The sequence below is a fragment of the Eulemur rufifrons genome, chromosome 19, assembly GCF_041146395.1.
Source record: "Eulemur rufifrons isolate Redbay chromosome 19, OSU_ERuf_1, whole genome shotgun sequence".
Taxonomy (NCBI): Eukaryota; Metazoa; Chordata; class Mammalia; order Primates; family Lemuridae; genus Eulemur; species Eulemur rufifrons.
In genome coordinates, this window is record NC_091001.1 from 65,140,325 (window position 1) to 65,162,453 (window position 22,129).

The 22,129-nt window shown below is 38.2% G+C and overlaps 1 protein-coding gene across 1 annotated transcript in view; it reads left to right on the forward strand.

Moving 5' to 3' along the window:
* The first annotated feature begins 641 nt into the window (after positions 1–641).
* Positions 642–22,129, forward strand: part of SERTAD2 (SERTA domain containing 2) — a 108,016-nt gene continuing 86,528 nt past the window's right edge. The window contains exon 1 of the mRNA XM_069495314.1: positions 642–730. The gene's annotated coding sequence lies outside the window, so the exon portion shown is untranslated. The remainder of the gene's footprint in view (positions 731–22,129) is intronic.

The following is a 22,129-nucleotide window of genomic DNA, read 5'->3' on the forward strand; positions in this document are numbered from 1 at the left end:
GGCCCCCTTACCCCGCCCGTCCCCGCCGCTTCTCCCCTGTCCAGCTGGGCGGGGACTGCTGTACGACTCTGTAAAGTCTGTGAGTCACTGCACAACCCATCAATCCAATTAAATGTCTTGAGCGAGCCGAGCAGGCGGTGCTGCTGCCCGCCGCCGCTCGCCCCGCCGCGGCCGCCCTGCTCGCAGCGCCCCTCTGATCCATGGCTGTCTGTCTGTACTTGTTACGGTGTAACATCCTCCTCCTCCTCCTTCTCCTCCTCCTCGGGAGCCGCTGCAACTTCCCCTCAGCCAGCCTCCTCCTCTGCTTGGGGACTGCAAAGGCATGGGATAGACCCAGAGCCACTTCTCTCTGTCTCCCCTACAGCCCTCGCTCAATTCCCTTCCTTTAAATTAAAGTCTGTTCCTCGCTCCTCGTCGTTTTAGAGATTTATTTGATTGTCTGTTATTTCCCCTGATTTTATTTTCCCTCCCTGGGGCAAGGGCTCATAGGGTCCGGTGGGTTTATTTTAGAGAGGAGGCGCTCCACCCTCCCACCTCCTCCGTTTCTCCCCCTCCCTTGTCGGCCGTGACTTGGTTTCCCTGCTTCTCTCCGCTCCCACCCCTCGAACTCACCGTCCTGCACGCGAGTGACGCACCAGACACCCCCCGCCCACAGCCCAGACGTCCCCTCCCTCGCTGCCACCCCGACCCGTCTCGGAGCTGGACCAGGTGCCGACTTCTTCGCAGAGGGGTGAGTACCGTGTTGGGTTTTGGGGGGAATCTGGGAAAATGTGGTGGCCGGTCCACTTTTGGGGCGGGCAGGGATCAGGTTGTGGGCTGGAGGTTCCTGGTCCGGCGTGGATTTGAGGTGGCGACTCCCTCCCTCCCTCGCTCCCTCTTCCCCCGCCCCTCGACTCCTTATTCACCAGCTTTGCTGTATTTCTAGGTATTGCCAGACTTCCACCAGCGGGGCATTATAAAGCTTATAAAATAATTGGTAATGGCATGCTTTCCGTCTTTAGGATGCTAAGTGAGTGGTAATAGTCGGCATTGTGATCTGATGGGCTCTATGACCTGCAAAAAGTGTAAAACGGCTGATGGGTGCATTTTCCTCTAAATCAAAGTTAAACTTTTATTCAATAAAGGCAAAGCAAAAGGTATCTTTAATTTGAATGCATGGTGATAGAGCAACGGAAGACAGGTTGCCTAGAGGCATCGCTTAGTATTTTCATTTTAAGATAGTTTTATGGGTTCCCTTTTGAAAAAAATAACAATTCAGGATTAAAGGTTATGAAGTCTTTGAACCTGTTGGAGGAAAGCAAGGTAAGATGGAAATCCTGTTTGACACTTCATCTTTCGCTCACCTCTGTTCTAGGGAGACATTACAACACAGAATTTTTTATTTCTCAGTCACTACACACAGTGGAGTATGTTAAGGATACCAGAGAAATATGGCTTATTTTTCTTTCGAGATCCATCTTTTGTGTACTTGATTGCTCTTTAAACAATGTCATTTACAGAATGTTGTAAAATTTTAATTTGGTGTTTTGGTTGTCAGTACTTCAAAAGTGCAAATACTTGCCCATATATGCTTTATGAGAATGTTGCCTTATGCATCTTTAGTATTTAGTTTGAGATAAAAGTAAAAATTAGGAGAAATAGTTGCTCTGAATTGGCTTCCGAGGTTGCTTTTTAGAATTCAGCTGTTTTAAGATGTTATTACTCTTTTTGAATCAAGTTCTGGGCTAGTTGTCCACAAGATTCAAATTAGGCCAAAGCAAACATGTTTTGAAATATTAAAGTACAGGAAAGGCCTCTTAGTAGTTCATTCTCTCCTTCTTTTTCAGACTAACCAGAATAAGTTGTTACTAAATTTAATTTTAAAGAATAGACTGTTCCTGTGCTGAAATCTGCCAAGTTGCTACAGAAAGATTTCTTTTTAAAGAGCAGAAATGTGTTTATGATTAGCCCAAAGTAGTAAAGTTGAAAAGTGACTTAAATGTAAATGTTGTCTTAAAGAAATGCTTGTCATAAGTCCCAAAACCTTTCAAAGTGTTTCAGGAAGACTTATACAAAGCCTTTTTAAATTGTTTAATAAATTTTATCACGTGACCCTTTTCTTGAGTGTAAGACTGAATCACTGAAAGGCCTCATTGCACAGGGGAGCCATGCTGCCTGAGTTTGACTCTTACCACCTTCCCTCACTGGCTGTGTGACCTTGGGCGAGTTTCTCACCTGCCTATATGGGGTTTTGCCTGTAAATGGGGAGGACAACTTCTCAAGGGATGTAAGGATGAATGAGTGTACTTGTCACAGAGCGCTCCTTGTTAACTGCCCCATCATCACTGCCAGTCTCATAGAGGGTGTCTAGTATAGTGGTCAAGAGTGGGGCCCCTGGAACCAGATTCTTTCTATAGGTTCAAGTCCCAGCTTTTCCTCTTGTTGTCTTTGTGACTGGTCAAGTTAGCCTCAGATTCCTCATCTGTAAAATGGAAATAATAGTTGCACCTAATTCATAGGGTTATTATGAGGACAGAATGAGTTAATATATGCAAAGATCTTTACTAGTGTTTGGTACATCTTTTCAAGTTTAACTCTGATAGGTTCCTTATATATCTTGAAATATAGGTGACTGTATTTTTAGAAGTAGGTTTGTAAAGAATCATTGCTATCAATAAAATAAGGAGAATTTTTATCCATATTTGCCTGATGTTTTATGGGGTTTACACTTTCAAACTAGAGTTTATATGAGCCTTTAAGAAATTTAGTTACTGAGTTGAGTTGACCCCTCTTTCATTTAAACTTGCATAATAGAATGTATATACTTTTATTGCAAGTATAACACATAACACACATTTGCTGTTTGTAGTTTTCTCCCCTATTAAACAGAAAGCTCTTTGAGGGTAAGAATAGTATTTCATTCATAATTTAATCTCCAGTGCCTAGCAGAGTACCTGGTACATAAAGAAGATTAATGAATGCTTGTGGAATTAATTAAGTAATGTTATTCTCAAGTTGTTTCTGTGTAGTTGAATGAACATTATAAGTGATATTGTGGAGAGTACTATTATTTGTATTGTTGAATTGAATTTTCACTTTCTCTCTTATTATTTTTGCAAATAGAGAATAACTGAGGGGAATTACAGTATAATTTACCTTTTACTATGAAATGATTTTTCATTTTGAAGATTAACTAGAAAACAGGCTGAAAAGTAGTTGTCTAATATCTTTTTTTTTTTTTTTTAACTGTTCTTTTTTTTTTTGAGACAGAGTCTCACTCTGTTGCCCAGGCTAGAGTGAGTGCCATGGCGTCAGCCTAGCTCACAGCAACCTCAAACTCCTGAGCTGAAGGGATCCTCTTGTCTCAGCCTCCCAAGTAGCTGGGACTACAGGCATGTGCCACCATGCCCGGCTAATTTTTTCTATATATATTTTTAGCTGTCTATATAATTTCTTTCTATTTTTAGTAGAGATGGGGGTCTCGCTCTTGCTCAGGCTGGTCTCGAACTCCTGAGCTCAAACGATCCGCCCACCTCGGCCTCCCAGAGTGCTAGGATTACAGGCGTGAGCCACCACGCCCGGCCTAATATCTTATTTTGATATCTGACATATCCATTTTTTAATCATTACAACTTTCTGACTCTGACTTTTTGTCATCAAGTTGGATGTTGTCATTAATCAATATGAATTATACAAATTAAATTTGGAATGTCCCAAATGTTAATATGATATTACTATCTGCTTCAGAATTAATAATAATAAAGAGAATTTATCAACCTAACACTATGAAAATAAAATGGTATGATTTCCTTAGGGATCAAAGCCTTATTTCTCTTTCCATTTGAGAGTGAAGCTCTTCCTCTTGAGCAGTCTTAATAAATAATTAGCTATTGAAATAGCTGCACTAAATAATGTGATAGGAATCATAAAGGAATTATATGTAATTAGTAAATAAAACATTTAACCACACACTTAATAGGTGTTACACAATTGGAGAATTTTTTTTAAAAAAATAAACAAAATTGATGGGCCCTACCACCTGCTTCATTTATAGACTCATTCTATTGTACTTGTCAGTAAACTCCAGTTTAATTACTGTGCCTCTGAAGTGATCAACTGCCAAAATTATCTTTCGTGAGCAATCCTTAGTAACAAAATCTGAATACTAATCTACTCAAAAGAGTTACAGTGTTCCATAATATTGTTAAAACTTTTCAAATATGTATATGAAATATCTATTACACTGTGGGAAATTTTGTGTACATAGTCCTTCATTGAAGCAAATCATCAGTTACCCAGTTTTGTTGAATATATTACATTCTTGTTCGCTAAAACAATTAATTCTGAAAACTTGACCCTTTTTTTGTTCACATACTTTTAAAGCAGCTAATCTAAAGTGAGACTTTTATTTTATTTTATTTTTTTATTTTTTCAGACTCATGACTGGCACATAATAGAGACTTTTAAAAGTAATAATGTATAGGCACTTGGAAACTACACTTAAGTGTTGGTCTGCAAGATGGAAGAAGGTCTTTTATTTTTCACTTGACACATTTTAGCATGACATTTATTCCGTAGCTCACATCTCTTAACCTTTTTTGTGAAGACATTTGGGTATTTGTTAGTATTTTATAGACATATACAATATCTCCAACTTTTAAAACAGCAATGTTTGTTGTAAAGAATTATTTGTAAAGAAGAGCAAGGAGTAGAAATAAACTTTGAGGCGTGTGATATCTACCTTGTCTTCTGACATTAGGAAAATGGATAACTACCCATAAACTCTTGTCAGTCATCAAAAAGAGAGGAAAATAATATGTGCATTATATAATGACATAAACTCGGAATTAAAGTCCATGGAGTTTTACACTGAGTGATGCTACAGATTGGCACGTGACCTTGAGTTTTACCCTTCACCACCACTCTCCATAAGTGAAGGCAGTTACCCTGTGCTCACTCACAGAGGAAGTTGTGGAGTCAGATGTAATAACTTTTTAAAAGCATTTGAGAAGGACAAAATGCAAGCAAATACAAAGTAAACATTGGCATTCAGAAATGAATGTTTGTTCATCATTATTTTAAAATTATGACCTTTCAGATTTTTTATCTTAAGGGCATTTTTCCTTTTAATTTTACATTTGAAGAGACTTCTTATTGGTATGTTCACAAAAATGTATAAGATAACTTTTAAAGGAGCAAGGAACTTTAATTGAATGGGCGTTTAAATGTTTTTTTTTTTTTTTTTTTTTTTGAGACAGAGTCTCGCTTTGTTGCCCGGGCTAGAGTGAGTGCCGTGGCATCAGTCTAGCTCACAGCAACCTCAAACTCCTGGGCTTAAGCGATCCTACTGCCTCAGCCTCCCAAGTAGCTGGGACTACAGGCATGCGCCACCATGCCCAGCTAATTTTTTGTATATATATATTTTAGTTGTCCATATAATTTCTTTCTATTTTTAGTAGAGATGGGGTCTCGCTCTTGCTCAGGCTGGTCTCGAACTCCTGACCTCGAGTGATCCACCCGCCTCGGCCTCCCAGAGTGCTAGGATTACAGGCGTGAGCCACCGCGCCCGGCCACGTTTAAATGTTAATGCTGAATTTTCCTGAGTTGTAGCAGATGTTGATATTTTAAGAACAAACTTTAGATATCTGAGAGAGAATACATTTTATTAAGTTAAAGTTTGTAAAACTTGTACTTGCATTGCAGGAAAAAATGTTCAGACTTATCAGATTCCATTAGAAGCATATTCAAAGAGAAAAAATAATCATATTATCTACTTCTGAATTTCAAAAAGGTTGACTAAAGGCCCCCTCTTTATACTCATTTATTTTGTACCTTGAAGGCAGTGAAATATACATATTTCGGAATATAGTGGCTTAGAGGCTTTAGTTTATTCTAGTTAATTTTTTATGTAAGAAGGTGAGTAAAGGCTTGTGTGGAAAGGCTGCATTTTAAGAAACTACTTTATTTCCCCCCTTGTCCCTAAAAATGAGTTAGGAGTTTTTAAAATTTAAAAGTCAAAACCTTAGAGTTATCACATTCTGTAAATTTCTTTGATTTCAGTTTTAATTCTCTCTGATTAATAGCAGAATTGTCACAAACTCATGATGTCACTTTTCTAAGTGGAAATGAAATTCTAGTGTACTCAGAATAAGAACTGTTAAAACAAATAAGGCATGTAAAAAATATTTATTCTAACTGATATTAGCAATAATAAATAGTAATTCTCAAATATGAGGTTTCCAAGCAGAAAGCAACTTTTAAAAATATATTGTCCTTTTGTCCGTACTGTTCAAGAGCCAACCCACAGAAACTTAGAACAATCTGATTTCTTTTTGGATTTTGAATTTAAAGTCCCCATTAATGTTTATAACATTTTATGTGGTGGTATGTATAACTCTTTAGTATTGTTTACTTTTAATATATTAAATAAAATGACCAAAGTAGTCCACCTTTAATTTAAATTATATCTATTTTTGACAACCATCTTCTTTTTGTTATAAAATTGTTTTTCAATTTTCTTAATATTTCCCCATGAGTTTATCTTTTCTTTTAATGCAGCGTCTTTCTTATTTTGTCCTGTCTCCTTTCCAGGAATCACTGGAATTCTTTTTCCTTGATCATAGCAGGGTTTTTTGTTTGTTTGTTTATTTTGTTTTTTAGCTCCCTTTGTGTTTGCCTCTGTATAAAGTATGGAATAAGGGTTTTCATTTATTTCGGTCTGCTTTATGAAACTGATGGAAAGACTTTCTATGGAGAGAATTTGCTTTGCCTTATCTCAAAAGATGAGCTCTGTATCTTATCTACACAAAACTTAAGGGGCCACTTCATAACCTGAGACCAAGTTTTAGCTTATGTGAGGTGGTGACAATGGAAAACCGTAGCATGTTTATTATTTACTGATTTTCTGTTAATCTGTTTTATGTGAGGAGACCCACGGAATTTTTTCTGTCCGTGTTACCTTGAAACGTCTCAGACACACAAACTTTGTTTTTCTCCATGCCTGGTGCTCTGGAGAGCTTTGGGAACTTTTGGGATGACCACTTGCCACCTGAACACGTGGGGAGTGGCTCACCTAAGAGCATCACATTAGATAGGATGAGCAGCTCCCTTGTTTTGTTTCGTTTTTAATGCCTTCAAACTAGTGGAACATCGGACCATGTCCACTGTGAGGTTTTCTGGGTCAGAATGATGAATGGTTCCTAGTGAAGTAACCATCAGCTTTATTGTCTGCCATGGCTTCAACTCAAACAAAATGTATCCCTTTGCGTTAACTCTTGTTATGATTTTGAGAGTGCTCTTTACCCAGAAAAAACAAAGAGTATGCAAATAAATATGTATTTTTAAAAATAAAAGATTTACATAAAAATCTTGTGAACAAAAAGTTTTCCTAAGTACCAAAATCCATTGATCTGGAGAAAATGTTTAATAGTTTTTCAAAATACCTGACGTTATTCAGACACCAATAGGAGAAAACCTTTAAATTTGATTAAACAAAATGAATCCTCTTTTTGATTTAGAAAACAATCCATTGTTACTTTTTTTTTTTTTTTTTTTTTGTTGAGACAGAGTCTCACTTTGTTGCCCAGGCTAGAGTGAGTGCCGTGGCGTCAGCTTAGCTCACAGCAGCCTCAGACTCCTCGGCTTAAGCGATCCTACTGCCTCAGCCTCCCGAGTAGCTGGGACTACAGGCATGCGCCACCATGCCCGGCTAATTTTTTCTATATAGATTTTTAGTTGTCCATATAATGTCTTTCCATTTTTTTAGTAGAGACGGGGTCTCGCTCAGGCTGGTCTCGAACTCCTGACCTTGAGCAATCCACCCGCCTCGGCCTCCCAGAGTGCTAGGATTACAGGCGTGAGCCACCACGCCCGGCCCATTGTTACTTTTTATTTAAACAATCCAAATATAAAATTAGATACACTGTATTTTGGAGTTGATTAAATTAGAGACTTTCTAGAAATTAGACTTTATAAAATCTATGCCACATAGAAGAAGTTTGATTTTTTTTTTTTTGTACACCTGTATCCTATTTTTGGCTTCCATTCCTTTACTCATTGAGGTGACTCAACAGGTATTTATTGAGTACTTACTATGGGCCAGCGACTCTTATTAGGCATATATGATATAGCTGTGAAGAAGAGAGATATTCCTGCCTTTGTGCAAATTATATTCCAAACTATTTTAGGGTGTATAGAGCTTGTTATCTACTATTTGGAGTAGTCATAATTAAACATTGTGCATATCATGGCCTGAAAAAAATAAGAGTTCTTTATATGGATTTTATCCTTTTGACTTGGTATAAAAGGAATTCTAAATCCTAAAACAAAATTCTGCTTTGAGTAGACAACTTTTATTTGATTTTGATTGAAATATTCAAAAACAATAATGTTGTTGGTATTTCCAACAGAAATCATGAATCGTACTCATTTTTGAACCCTGGAAGACCTTCTAGTGGACATGGTCTGAAATTTCTCCTAGGTTTTCTTTATACTTTTTAAGTTGTTTTCTCCTGTTCCTTTGTGTTTTGGGTGACAGATCCTGAAAAAAATGGGTAACGCTGAAAATTGTACAATGGAAATGTACTCATCTCTGCTCTATTGCACAATTAAAAGAAAATCTTAAAAGTTTGCTTTGTCTAGTGTACATGAAGAACTTAATTTTTTGTCTCTATGATTGTACCATATAATTTCCTAAACAAATAAAGCCCTTAGTGTTCATTTCCATCTCAAATATATCTAAGTGTTTATGCAGTACAAATAATATTAATGCACTATAATATAACGTAAGGACTTTCATTAATTATTTTATTCATAAATATTTAATACATGTCCCAAGTGCTTAGGGGTATCAGAGACTAGTAACAAGGCATGGCATCTGCCTATGATGGTATTCACGGTCCAGTTGGTGACAAAAGATCTCCACGTGAAAATTAAATCTCTTGTATTAGGCAATATGTGAATTAGCTTAATGGGAAGACTAATGGAGGCTACCACAGTAAGCCTAGTCCAAGTTAAGTGGACTTGTTGTCTAGAAGTTCTGGGTGGTCTTTCTGGGAATCCATCCTTCCTTTTAAGTCTGGGCAAAGTTGATTAGCAGGCCTTCTTTGTGCCCTGGACGCCTAAGGGTATAATAGCCTTCACTGTGGCTTCTGTCGTGGCTCAGCAAGGAAGGGGAGGAAAAGGAATGGAGCACACATCTAGTGTTTATTCCGGTCACTAGCTGTCCCCTTGGGAAGCAAAAACTGCACCTGAGAATAGAATATATGGGCCAGCATGGATACTTTTAGGTTCTTGAGAATAAAGATTGTTCAGTAGCTTTGGGAAGCCTGTTGTATCAGTGAGGGTCCTGCGGATGAGGGGAGCTCCCTGAAAAAATGGAAGAAGCACTGGAAGGGGAGGAAAGAAGTGGAGTTGGAGGCTTTTGACAGTTATTAAAGACACTTTCTTCCTCACTTTTGCCTCAGGCAGCCCTGCCTACAAGATGAGTATACTCCGGGCCTAATATGACAAATTTAGGAAGTCTGCACATGTTGCTAAAGTATGTAGATATAATCTTTCTAAGTGGTTTTGCTTTGGAATTAACTGAAATTCCTGATGTGTGTGTTTAAATTCTCAAATATAATGCTGTGTGACTATGACTTTTGTTTTTGTTTCTTGGATATTTGGAAATATTAAGAATCTCTTTGTTTTTAGAATACAGGTATTAAAATATTTGTTTATTTGGACCTAAGTCTGAGATAGGATAATACAATGTATGCTTGTCTCTTAGATTTAAATTAGGGTGAAAAAATCCAAAGCTTCATGTTTATTTTGTCTGTTAATGAAAGTATTTGGATAGTTGTATGGAAATGTCCTTTTTTTTTTTTTTTTTAATAACAATCTCTATGAAGTGCTTCTTTCCCTGAAAACTCTATTTCTTTAGAACCATCACCACTCAATCTATTTGATTCAAAAGGCCACCTAGGGTAGTTATGTTAATTATCTTGACTGCTGTGATGATTTCAAGGGTGTGTACTTACGTCAAAGCTTATCAAATTGTACTTTTTAAATACATGCACTTATTGAATATCAATAAAACTTCTAAGAAAGCTACCTAGTTTGTAAGGTATATTTTCAAGATAAAATCCCTATTATAAGAATTATATTTTTAAAGTTTATCATTTATTTTTTATTTCTTTATTTTATCTACTCTTTATTCACCTGTATCCCATACCCCAGACACCTACATTTCAAGTAAGAAAGAAAAATAGAACTGAGGAGGCCCTTGTGCCAGCTGAAATGTAGATACAGGACCTTAGAGAGCTTTTTTCCATTTGTAAGACTCACTGGAGTATCTTTAAGTAATTTGCACAAATTTGAATTTGGAGAATTGGAGTTGGGTATTCTTTAAGGAATCCTTTCCTGATAGTTTAACAGATTATGACTCATCTTTGGCAAGGAGTAAAGAGCATGAGTTTTGTTAAGGCTTTCCCCCCGCCCCTTCTTTTTTAAGAGATAAATGGCTTAATGCTTCTCCTTAAATATTGTTCCTTTTTAATTTTTTCATTTTTGTAAATTAAATTTTGGTAGAATGGGCCATAGACTCTCTGAATAGATTTGTTTAGGGAAAAACTAAGTCTATTCCATTCTTATTACCGCCATGGTCTTGAGCACAGCACAGACAGCTTAGTATATGTTTGTTAAGTGATGGTTTAATATTAGTTGAGTATTCTTTATGTTATCCAGTGTATGCTTCAGGGAAATTTCTTTATTGTTGGAATTAATGCCTATGTTAATTCCAATAATTGCCAAAAATGTTGGCAATTTTTCATGAATAAAAACAGTCTAGAAACTTTATCAGAGTTATCTTTCTGGGGTTGGGACTCTCAGGGTGTTAATGAGTTGTGATTTGGAAGCTCAAGCTCTTTCTACCACACCAGCAGTACATGTGCCCAGGCCACAACCCAGGGTGAGGCCCTGGCTTCAGTATGTTAAAAGTCCCCAGGTTGTTGTAATGTGCAACCACACCACTCTCCACAATGCTGTCTCCTGCCCTATCTCCCACACCAAAGCTTTCTATTGTAGAACTTTTCAAATATGTAGAAAACCTGGAAGAATAATTTGACAAAGACCCATATTCCCTCTGCTTAGATTGAGTAATTATTAACCTTTAGCTGTATTTGTTTTATGACTCTCTCCCTCCCTCTTTCCTGTATGTATACTTTTTCTGTAGCAAGTGAAAGTAAATTCCGACATGCATCTCCTGAGTATAAGGGCATACTCCTATAAAACCACAATACCATTACCGCACCTAAGAAAATTAGTAATAACTTGGAATACTTTTCAAAAGTTTGATTCATTTATTAAAAGCATATGAATCCATATTCCACTAAAAATTAAATGCACGTGAAGTGAGAAGTTCTGCAGAACTCTGGAAATTTTGGGTAAAGATGTGTTTCTTCTTTGTGTTTGCAAGTGAAGCCACTACTTCAAATTTTTCTATGAGGTAAATGGCTTTTATGTGCGGCGAGGCGAGATCCTTTCTGGCTCTAACATCGCATGATCATATCATGAGGAGAAACATTTATCAAAGTTTATGCCACATGTGGTTTAGTGGAAAAAGCTCAGTTTCGAGCCGGAATGATGTTGGTTCAAATACTTGCTCTGCCACTTAACTACAGGTGACCTTGGGGAAGTTAAATTCTTGTTATCAGTTAAGATGCTTTTAGAAACTGCCCTCAAGCTTGCTGGAATCATCAGGAAATTTATTATCTCACAACAAATTCAGAGGTAGGGCAGGCTTCGGGGTCGGTTAGTTCAGGTTCATAGCATCTTTCTGCTGTGCGAGGCTCCTTGTTGGCGCCAACTTCTGTTTTGACTCCTTTCTTCGGCTGGTTCATATCCATACATTACAGTATTCAGAGGAAGTCAGAAACCTCTTCACAGGTGTGCACTGTCAGTTTCCCTGTCTGATTGGGCTTCTCTGCCCACCCTTGGACCGATAGCTATTTTCAGAAGAGCATTCTGCCCTGACTGGCTTGGACTAACCTGTATTCCCCCTAGAGCTGGGGCTCTCTTAGGAAGAGGAAGGGAGGAATGGGCGTTGGATATGCCTCTAACAGTGTTTATTACTCCTCTCTAAGCCTCCATTTTCTTTGCTGTAAAATGGGAACACTGATATCTACCTCTATGATTATTACTGATATGAAATAGGTAAAGCTCCAATCCACGGAGCAGCAAAATAAAATATTAAAAGAAAAAAAGAGAAAAAAATTAAAAAATGATAATAGTAAAAAAATAAAATAGGTAAAGCTACAAACACAAAGCTGATGTTTAGTAAATGCTAATTTCTATTCTTTCTTCTCACCTTTCCATCTTATAGAAAAATCCAGTCTTCCTTTGACATCGCCACCCTCCATACTGGTAAGATGTGTCAGTGACTCTCCCTTAGCTGATCTCGTATCTGTCCGCTAACCTCAGTATCTAGGACACAGCCTTTGATGTGAGCTTTGCAAATTGTTCAGATACTTTCCATTAACCTATCTTGGTCCATCTTACTTTTTCTTATACATTTCAACTTCACTTTATATTATTCCAAAGCTAGGGAAGGAAGACTGTCAACAGTGTCTACATATTTATCAAGATCCAGATCAAATGTGAACAAAAATCTCTTCCACTTTACTGTCCATAAGAACAACAGAGTTGTAATAGATTTGCCCCCTTTATTAAAATTAAAGCACCATGACCCATGAAAAGGTCAGCAAGATGAAATGCTATTGGAAATACAGTACTTTATTTGTCCAGGATAGACCAGGTCTTTGATATTTGGGGAAAATCTAGGCTTACCACAGTAGTTTAACTGCTCTAGTTTCTCTGGAACTTCCTTTCTAAAATATATTGTGTTTAATTTAGCGGCAAATCTTTTTTGGATTGTTGGGTCTTGAACCCTCTCACATCCAATGTGAGAGAGTCATCTTCCAAAGACATGTTTTCTAATACTATGTGTGTGAACAATGGAGGGTCTTTGTTCAGGCATGCCCTTTTCAAAACAGGGAGAGAAGGATTGTCATCTTTTTTCCCCTATGGCATTTCTAAAGCACTCCTGAAACACCTGTGATGTCTTTCAAAATTGTCACAACCCAATTACATGGAAAGATCTTCACCTTTTTGGGGGTGATTTTCTTCTAAAATAATAGGATCACTCTTGAAGGGGAGCTGTTGATCCTTCTTGAGTCCTCTAAGTGGAATGTTTAATTCCTGCTACCCTCCATGGCAAGGGAATAGAAGAAAGGTGGAGTCTGGTGTCTCTCTTGACTCGAAAGATGCTGAACCGTCTCTTGTCCCTTTTCAGTTACAATTCTTTTCAGTTTGTCTTTAATTTTTAGATTTAGTGTTGATGAGGTATCTATTGATTTGTTAAGCTCTGTGAATGCTAAAAATTCTTACTCAAATTTTGAATGGTTCCATCCACAACTCAAAGCTTCTGCTGGCGTGAATCGTTTCAGCCAGAGAGATGTTTTTTAAAGGAACATTTTAAGTGTGTGTTGATGTTTCTTATACATCTCAAATGAAGGTTCTGCAAACATTCAATTGTAATGCAACACAATGAAAGCAAAACTCTGAAATAAATTGTAATTTTATTAAAGAAGCCAGAGAAGGAACACTGTGGCTATAATTTTAGTTAGAAGTACTAGAGTTTTGAGAACAAGAAAAGTTTGAAATTTGAATTGCATTTCCTTGTGCTATTGGTTATGTTTAAGAAGGATAAAATATGATCATAACTTGTGAAGCTTGGTTTCGTTTGAGCAGCTTTTTAATTTTAATGCCTTGCAGAAAAGTTTTCTGGACAAGATCCCCTTTGCTGCGTAACAAATGCTTTCACTGTTTAGCTAAGGTTTGCTACTAATGGCTCAGAGGCTGAAATGAAAAGTGAAATGGCTGTTGTTCCCCTCCAATAACTGGATTTTATTTTTATTTCCACTACCCAGTGTTATAAAAAGAAAAGAAAGCAAAGATCAAGATCCAAAAGCTCAAACTAAAATTTAATTTCCTAACTAGAATAAGGCTGGCTTTGCCATGATGTGAAAAGTCCTATGTAGGAACCATTTGTTCATAGCTACACAGTTAACCGTACTGATGGCTGGGATTAGTGGTCGGATCAGGATGTATTCTTATCTTCAAACAATCAAGCAGGTAAAAAGCAATCAAGACTAAGCGATTAGACTGACTTAACTTTTTATTTCCCCTTGCAAGAAGTGTTTCCACTATGCATCTTGCCCCTACTTCTTAGTCCACCTGAGAAAATGAAACAAAAGTCTAAGTGACAGTGGATTGGAGGGCAACAAAGAGTACAGAGTGTGTTATCTGCTTCTTATTACTGAAGATTCGTACTCAAATCATAGAGTAATTGCCAGAGCTTTGTCTTTGCTTTCTTGATTCCATCATTCCTGTGTTCTGTCTTGAAGCTTCTTCTGGGCAAGGTCTACACCCTCAAATTGTGCGCAGTGGATTCTGAGGGCAAACTGCTTTTGTCCCAGGTTATTTATTCTTTTCATTTTTCTCTAAAAGAATTCTTGTTCTGACTGAAAATTGCAGCATGACCTATGAAAAATTGTTGACCAGCTGAGAAAAATATATTTATAGTAACTTTTAAAAGAATTATTTGGAAAAGAGATTATACTTGGAGAATATTTGTTATTACTTCTGAAAGATCCAAATAACCTGGGGAAATGTTAGGGCCATGAGTCCATTTTGCCATTCACATAGCACCAAGTTCTGTGCTATGTGACTGATACTTTACTGGTCAACTTGAGTTTTAAGAATCACTTTTTTTTAAATTGTAGTTGAAGAAAAACAAAGGATAGTTTGAGGGTACTGTTGGAACTGTATTATGTTTGAAAATTTTGGTTGTCAGAAAATTTGTCTATAATTTGGCAGAGTCCCTAGACACAAAGTTAGTTTTATGGTGGACCAAGTCATGGAGTCATCTTTCCTACTTGTGGTCCAGGGACACTCTGGTCTTCTCAGCACTGTTGTATATCACTGCAACGATAGTCATATATTATCACTAACATAGTGACTATTAGTGGTAAGTTCACTAGATTGACATGCGTCATGAACTTTTGGTTTTTTGCAGTACTTATGCATCCTGAGAACAATATGATGAAAACGGAAGCATTTTGTATTTGGCCTAATTTAGGATTACCAATAGAGTTATAATATAGAATTACAATGGAGTTATAAAGGCATTTGACCACTCCTTTTTTCTGTTTTGCTCTCACATGATGACTGGACAGGGAGATGGGCAAAGAAGACTTATATAAAAGAGCTCACTTTCATGATGCAAGAGAGGTGCTTGTTGCCACCACTTTTTGTTTGTGTAATCTATGAATCATTTCATATGGCTTCTGACCTAGGTTCTGGTGCCCTTGGTTTCACCTCTTTTGGATGACTGTGACTTTTTTTTTTTTTTTGAGATGGGGTCTCACTTTGTTGCCCCGGCTAGAGTGCAATGGCATCATCATAGCTCACTGCAACCTCAAACTCCTGGGCTCAAGCAATCTGCCTACCTCAGCCTCCCAAGTAGCTGGGACTATAGGCATACTCCAGCATGCCTGGCTAATTTAAAAAAAATTTTTTTGTAGAGATGGGGTCTCAATATGTTGCTCAGGTTGGTCTTGAACTCCTATTCCTCGAGTGATCCTCCCACTTTGGCCTCCCAAAGTGCTGGGATTACAGGAATGAGACACCGTACCTGCCGTGTGACTTTTATTATTGAATAATTATATGAACAAGAAGGTTTTTCTGAAAAATGGATTTTCTATTTCCTAAAATAAAGTGGAGGTCTTTTCTTTGGTTCTTCTGCTTCATCCTATGTTAGTCATTTGTATACTTATAGTCATTGTTGGTGTGAGCATTACTCTTTTTTTTTTTTCAGACAAGGTCTCACTGTGTCGCCCAGGCTGGAGTACAGTGGTTTCATCATGGCTCACTGCTACTTCAAACTCCTGGGCTCAAGCGACCCTCCTGCCTCAGCCTCCCGAGAATCTGGGACTATAGGTGTGCACCACCATGCTTAGCTAATTTTTGTATTTTTTGTAGAGACGGCATCTCGCTCTTGCTCAGGCTGGTCGTGAACTCCTGGCCTCCTGGCCTCAAGCAGTCCTCCCACTAGAGCCTCCCAGAGTGCTAGGATTACAGGAGTGAGCCACTGTGCATGGCTGAGAATTACTCTTTTTTAAAAGCTTTCAAATTGTTTTTCAGACCCAGTTGTTGGCATTCTGGCTAGCAATATCCCTACCGCTTACCTTAGGAATACAAAATAAGATGCACTTTGGAATATTTAACTCTTAACTTTTGAATACAGGAAGCAGGTATCAGTACAAACTCATTACACCATTATATGATGAGAAAAAATATAGGCATTTTTATGACTAAGAAAAAGTTTTTGGCAAAGAAAAGTTCTGTCCTGTTCAGTAAGTTACTGAAATGGAACCGAATCTTCTTTTATTAGGTATGTCTTTGAAGTTGAAATGACTCAATGCTTACAGTCACCCATGAGCCTTAGTGTAGTGAGTTCTTGGAACCCTTTGTGCTCCCCAGGAGGCAGTTTATGCAGCAGATGTGTAGTGAGCAAGTATATTATGAATTTTCTTAATAGCATACCATAGAGCAGATGATGTTTTGGTATACCGGAGTGCAGCAAGCAGTTAAGCCATGAGGCGTCAAGTGGAAACCCAGGCACTTGCCAATCCAGTTATAAATTTCTACTCTTCACATGTCACCCTGTTTTCTCTGTGTGCATTTATAATTGCTTTTAGTGATCCTGTCAATTTGACAAACAGAAAGGGTAACAAAAATAAAGTCTAAATAGGCAATTTTAGAATTTTAAGTTAAGTTGGATGGGGGAAATATTAAGAATGAAGGTTACCATCCATTTGGTTTCTCTTACTGTTCCTCTTGCTGATTGCCTTGACTGACAAGTTGACTGCTTTACTTTATGTAAAGTTTTATTCCTTTTAAAGATGAAGTTCATGAACTTTGTACTGGCATAGGATGTGTGTGAAACTCTGCTCTAATCCTTTGCTCTGTTCAGTCAATAAAATTTCTGCACATTTAAAACATCCCTAGCTGTAAGACTGTTAATGCACCTACCTGCCGCCATTTTGTTACCATTGTTTCACGTTGTCATTGACTTGTGTGTTCAAGGTGTCCTTTACCACATGTAGGAGTGAAGCTGGGAACAGCTGTTTTCAAGTACAATCTAAAACTACTTCTGTATTTTTCTGTAAAGGTTTTTTGACATCCTTTTTGGCACTCGTGTTAAGGAGGAACCCAGGGATGGCCCTTCAGGTTTCCTGATGTGTTTAAGAATATTGGCCAAAGTTACATGTTGGAACCAACCCTGGAAAAGTTGAACCGGTGCCATATTTTTCATGCTGTTTTGTCTAACTGTAAAATGAAGGAAGTGCTAATAACACTTCCTACTTTTTTAGCACGTTTTCCTCCCCAGCTCTCAAAGGAGTTGGCCAATATCAGGCTTCATTCCCAGCCCATGTTTCTATTCTTTTCTAACTCCCGTAATGTGATGTTGCACAAAACTCTCACTTGTTATCTTCCTTTTTCTTTTATGTTCCCCTAAAGACTGGAAAATTATATTTGCTATTATCATCCCCATTTCTAAGATGCCGAGAATAAGGTACCTCTTGGCTACGTATTTGACCTACGATTATACATAAACCGCCTCAGAGCCAGAAACAGAACTTGGGATTCTTCCGCAGTGTCGTTTTATTTCTGAGCCATAGTTTCTCTCCTTTTCAGCTACACTTACAACAGGACCAGAGAAACACATTTCCAGGTACCAAAAATATTTCCCATGTCTCTTCTTCAGTGTTCCAGTGTTAGGATTTACACTAGATTTATTGCCTGAAGTAAAGTTTCATTGCCAGTTATAAACATGATCTGCTCCTGTATTATTTCTGATTTGACTGCCATCCCAGGGATAGTTGAAGAAAGATTATAATGAATGCAGCCCCTATTTTCTTTTTGCCCTTCTAAATTTGATTTAGCAGGTTGTTTTTGGCCAAGAAATTTCATGAATGAGCAAATGTTAATAAGCCAGCTTTTTTTTTTCCTTTATAGTAATAAACCTAACAAAGTATCTTCCCAAAGTGGATTCAGTTAGAGTATGTTAATACTTGGGTGAGTACTTCCTGAATGTATAGGAGGAAGCAACTCCAACTACTCTGAAAATGAGTTGTTCCTGTAAAACTCGGTTACTGCAGTCTGAATATGTTTTATGCTTTGAAATACATCGTCATAGTTCTTTTTGTTAGTGAATGTTTGTAGAACTTGAGGAGGGTTCTGTAAAAACTAAAAGAATTGCCTGTTCTGCTTTCAAAATGTTTTTTAAAAATTAAGGATGAAGTTTCTGAGTGACAGTACCCCCCCCCCCCCCCAGAGTAACAAAAGTGAAAGTTGTTTTTTGATCAATTTTGCGTAGTCTTGTTAGTGAAAACGTAAGACCCAAAGTGCATGCTGGTGTGCATACGCTCTGCAGTTTCCTTGTTTTGGTGCCCCTGCACGTGAACCGGTGCGTGCGCACACACGCCACACATAAAGAGTCCATTCTTGCTCACATGCAGCCAAAGGAGGCTGGCCACTGCGGGTCTCGGGCTCAGTGGAAGTTGGCAGCCTTTCTTCTCCTGTAAACAACAGCCTGACGTCACCCCATGCAGTGGCGATAGCGGACCCACTTCGGAGATTCTCAGTTGGCAGAACTGTGGAAGGCCTGGCTTTGATCATCTTCAGTCACACTTGAGTAAATGCAATGCAGAGAAATTTGTTAATGTCAGAAGTACTGGGGTAGCCCTTTAAAACCGTTTTTAAAGTACTTTTCCTTGAACTTTCACATGTAATCCTACCAACAAACCTGTGTGATCAGCAAGAGAATTGTGGTTATTCCTATTTTAGAAAGGCACTAACTCAAGTCCAGAGAATTAAAAAGTTAGTAAGTGGTGGTGGAGAGACTGAAGTTTAGGCTTTTCAAACCCACTATGTTAAATAACTTCTTTAGAATAGTAGTTGTTAATTGTCTCTTCTGTTCCTTCCATCCCATCTAATGTATGGGATAATGATGTATGAGTTTTTTCCAGTCAAGACATCTGTCATTAAAATCAGATACAGTCTTGCTGCATTTGAGAACTCCTACGGTAACCCACTCCCCAGCCTCTGAGAGAGCCTTTGAAATATCTAGCCTAAGTCTACACTCAGCAGTGTAATTGGAAAGATTTATTAACAAGATGATCCTGTTGCTCATTTGGCCTCTGAAAGCTACATAAAGTTGAGAGGATGAGTGATCGTAATTCTTTTGTGTTGTTAACTGCAAGAGACAAAATCAACATGAAAGGACTGCTTTATTAGTTAGAAATCAAAATTTTATAGGGGAGAAGGAGAGAGTTGAACAGCCACTGGTTAAAATATAACTTATTTGTTATATAAAATAGTTGTCTTTCTCATGTGTCCACTTCTAGTTTATTTTCAGGCAGTTATAAAAAGTGGAAAAAAGCCAGTTACCTTCCACGATTTATATAGTTGCACATATGATTTGGAAATACTTTAGATTGCAGGTAGTCCTTGATTTTCTGTTTGTGACTCTGAGTTTTTCAAGGTGACATTAAGAATAAACAGGAGGCCGGGCGCGGTGGCTCACGCCTGTAATCCTAGCACTCTGGGAGGCCGAGGTGGGCGGATCGTTTGAGCTCAGGAGTTCGAGACCAGCCTGAGCAAGAGCGAGACCCCATCTCTACTAAAAATAGAAAGAAATTATATGGACAGCTAAAATATATATATAGAAAAAATTAGCCGGGCATGGTGGTGCATGCCTGTAGTCCCAGCTACTCGGGAGGCTGAGACAGGAGGATCGCTTGAGCCCAGGAGTTTGAGGTTGCTGTGAGCTAGGCTGACGCCACGGCACTCACTCTAGCCTGGGCAACAGAGTGAGACTCTGTCTCAAAAAAAAAAAAAAAAAAAAAAAAAAAAAGAATAAACAGGAAGGGTGCTTAGATACATGTGGATTATCCACAGTAAATTACGTGGACCTTAACTTCTCTGCTGAATACCCAGAACTCAGGAGCTAGCTCACCTGATTTTGAAGTATATGTTTAGGGGATGCAAATCAATGTTAATTTTAGCTTAACACTGACAGAAAATATGTTAAAATCCTGTACATTAAAAAAGCAAATATAGTTTTTTCAAAAAAACTGCATTTTAAAAATGCACTTTGGCACATAGTAGGCACTCAAAAATCAATTTTAAATAAAGCTGTGATGATCAGAAGTTAACTATATTAGTGATCTCAATATGCTAGCATCTGTACAATAGTAGACTAAAATATGCCCAAGGAAAAAAGCCCCATTTTGGGTGAAAGAATGTATCTTACTGAATAACTTAAAATAAACCAAAAGGGCTGTTTATTTTGCTTTTAATTTCATTAAATGGAAAAAAGGTTTTGCCTTTAAAAGATGATACTACGTTTTAAAATTACAGCAGGCTGAAGGAATAGAGGTGAAGTTCATAAAACCTGCTTTAACAAAGAAAACAAGTCACTGCCTTCTCACCATCTTTCTTGTCTTTCTGTGAGTGACAAGGAATAAGGAACAAGTAACAGCTACCAGCCAAAGCCTCTCACTTCTGTTCTGCAGCAAAGTCTCAACGTCTGGGGCTGCCGTGGGAGTGGGGCGGCCCATCAGGGCACTGTGCAGGCTGTGTGGGGAGCTGCCATGCAGGGAGCAGCCATGCAGGAGCCCAGGCAGGGAGCATCCTGTGCAGTGCAGTGAGCGCGCCCGCCCTGAGGAATGCAGTGCAGAAAGCCACCAGCCCAGTGCAGTGTGCACACCAGGCCGGGTCTTCCCCAGCACTGCCCTTGGGGGAAACCCACACCCACTTTTTACAGGAATGGCAGCAGGGGGTCTGCCCAAACCAGCTTTAAGTTAAAAAAAAAAAAAAAGAAAAGAAAACTAAACTAAACTGTCCTAGCTTATCATCTAAGAGGCAGTGGAGTTTCTCATCACTGCATAAGATTGTTTGTAATTGTAAACAAATAGTAGTTAGATAACTGAAGTCAGTGGTAGACCAGTTGGAGAAAGAAGCTGGGCTTAGATTTTCACTCTTAAGTAAGTTATCTTGCTTATCCCTCTCCCACCCCACCTCACTGGATATAATATGAGCAGAAAAAGTAAAATTTTAGTTTTAATCCTTCAGGAAAGCATTAGTTTTTATTCGAACACTTCAGAGTTTTTTGAAAAATACCATTCTGGCAGATTTGTTCCAAGTAGTAATACCACCTAGATTTGTATGGTGCATTGCAGTTTTATAAGTGCTCTCATGAGATTGTCCCGTTTAACACCCACAGCCACAACCACCTTATGACATGTTTTCTTTCCCATTTTATAAACGAAGAAACAATGCTGAGAGTTTACAGCCTGTGGAAGGGCACACAGCTGTAATGCAGTAGAGCCCTCCTGTTCCCCTGTTCCCAACATCTACCTTCCTGGTCTTCCCCACCTCTCACTCTCATATTTGCACAGAAAACCACAGTCCAAAAATCTAGCTGAGTGATCATTTCATGTTGCTCACAATGAGAACATATATATCATCAAAGGACAGCTTCTTGATTGACTTAGAAGTTAATAATTGAATAAAAGAAGAGAAGCCTTGTTATTTCTTATTTAGGATCATGCCGAATGAACCTTAGCAACTGTTGAGTTTTAATATAATGTTTTTAATCTAGAGTAAAGCCCTTCATAAAGAAAGTGAAACTCCAGTTAATTGCAAATAATAGGGCCTAGTTCCTCAAACTCAGACCAGTGTGTTCTTTCTTTTAAAGGGTACCTCCTTCAACAGCAGCTACAGTTCTTGTCCCGGGAGCTAATTTGACTTGAACTCCTAGCAGACATTCCTCAGTATATTTCCTGTGCAAAGGCCTGTGTGGAACTGGCTCTGCAGGAGTTTAGGATCTAGTAGGGGTAGATCCTAATCCAGGAGAAAATGCACCTAGTGCTAAGTGTTCAGGATTTAAAAGACTAAGAATGTCATAGATAACTCAAATTTGGCCTCAGTCCTCTGGAAACATTTATGTAGAAACTCTTTTTGTGTGTTCTTATGTGACCTC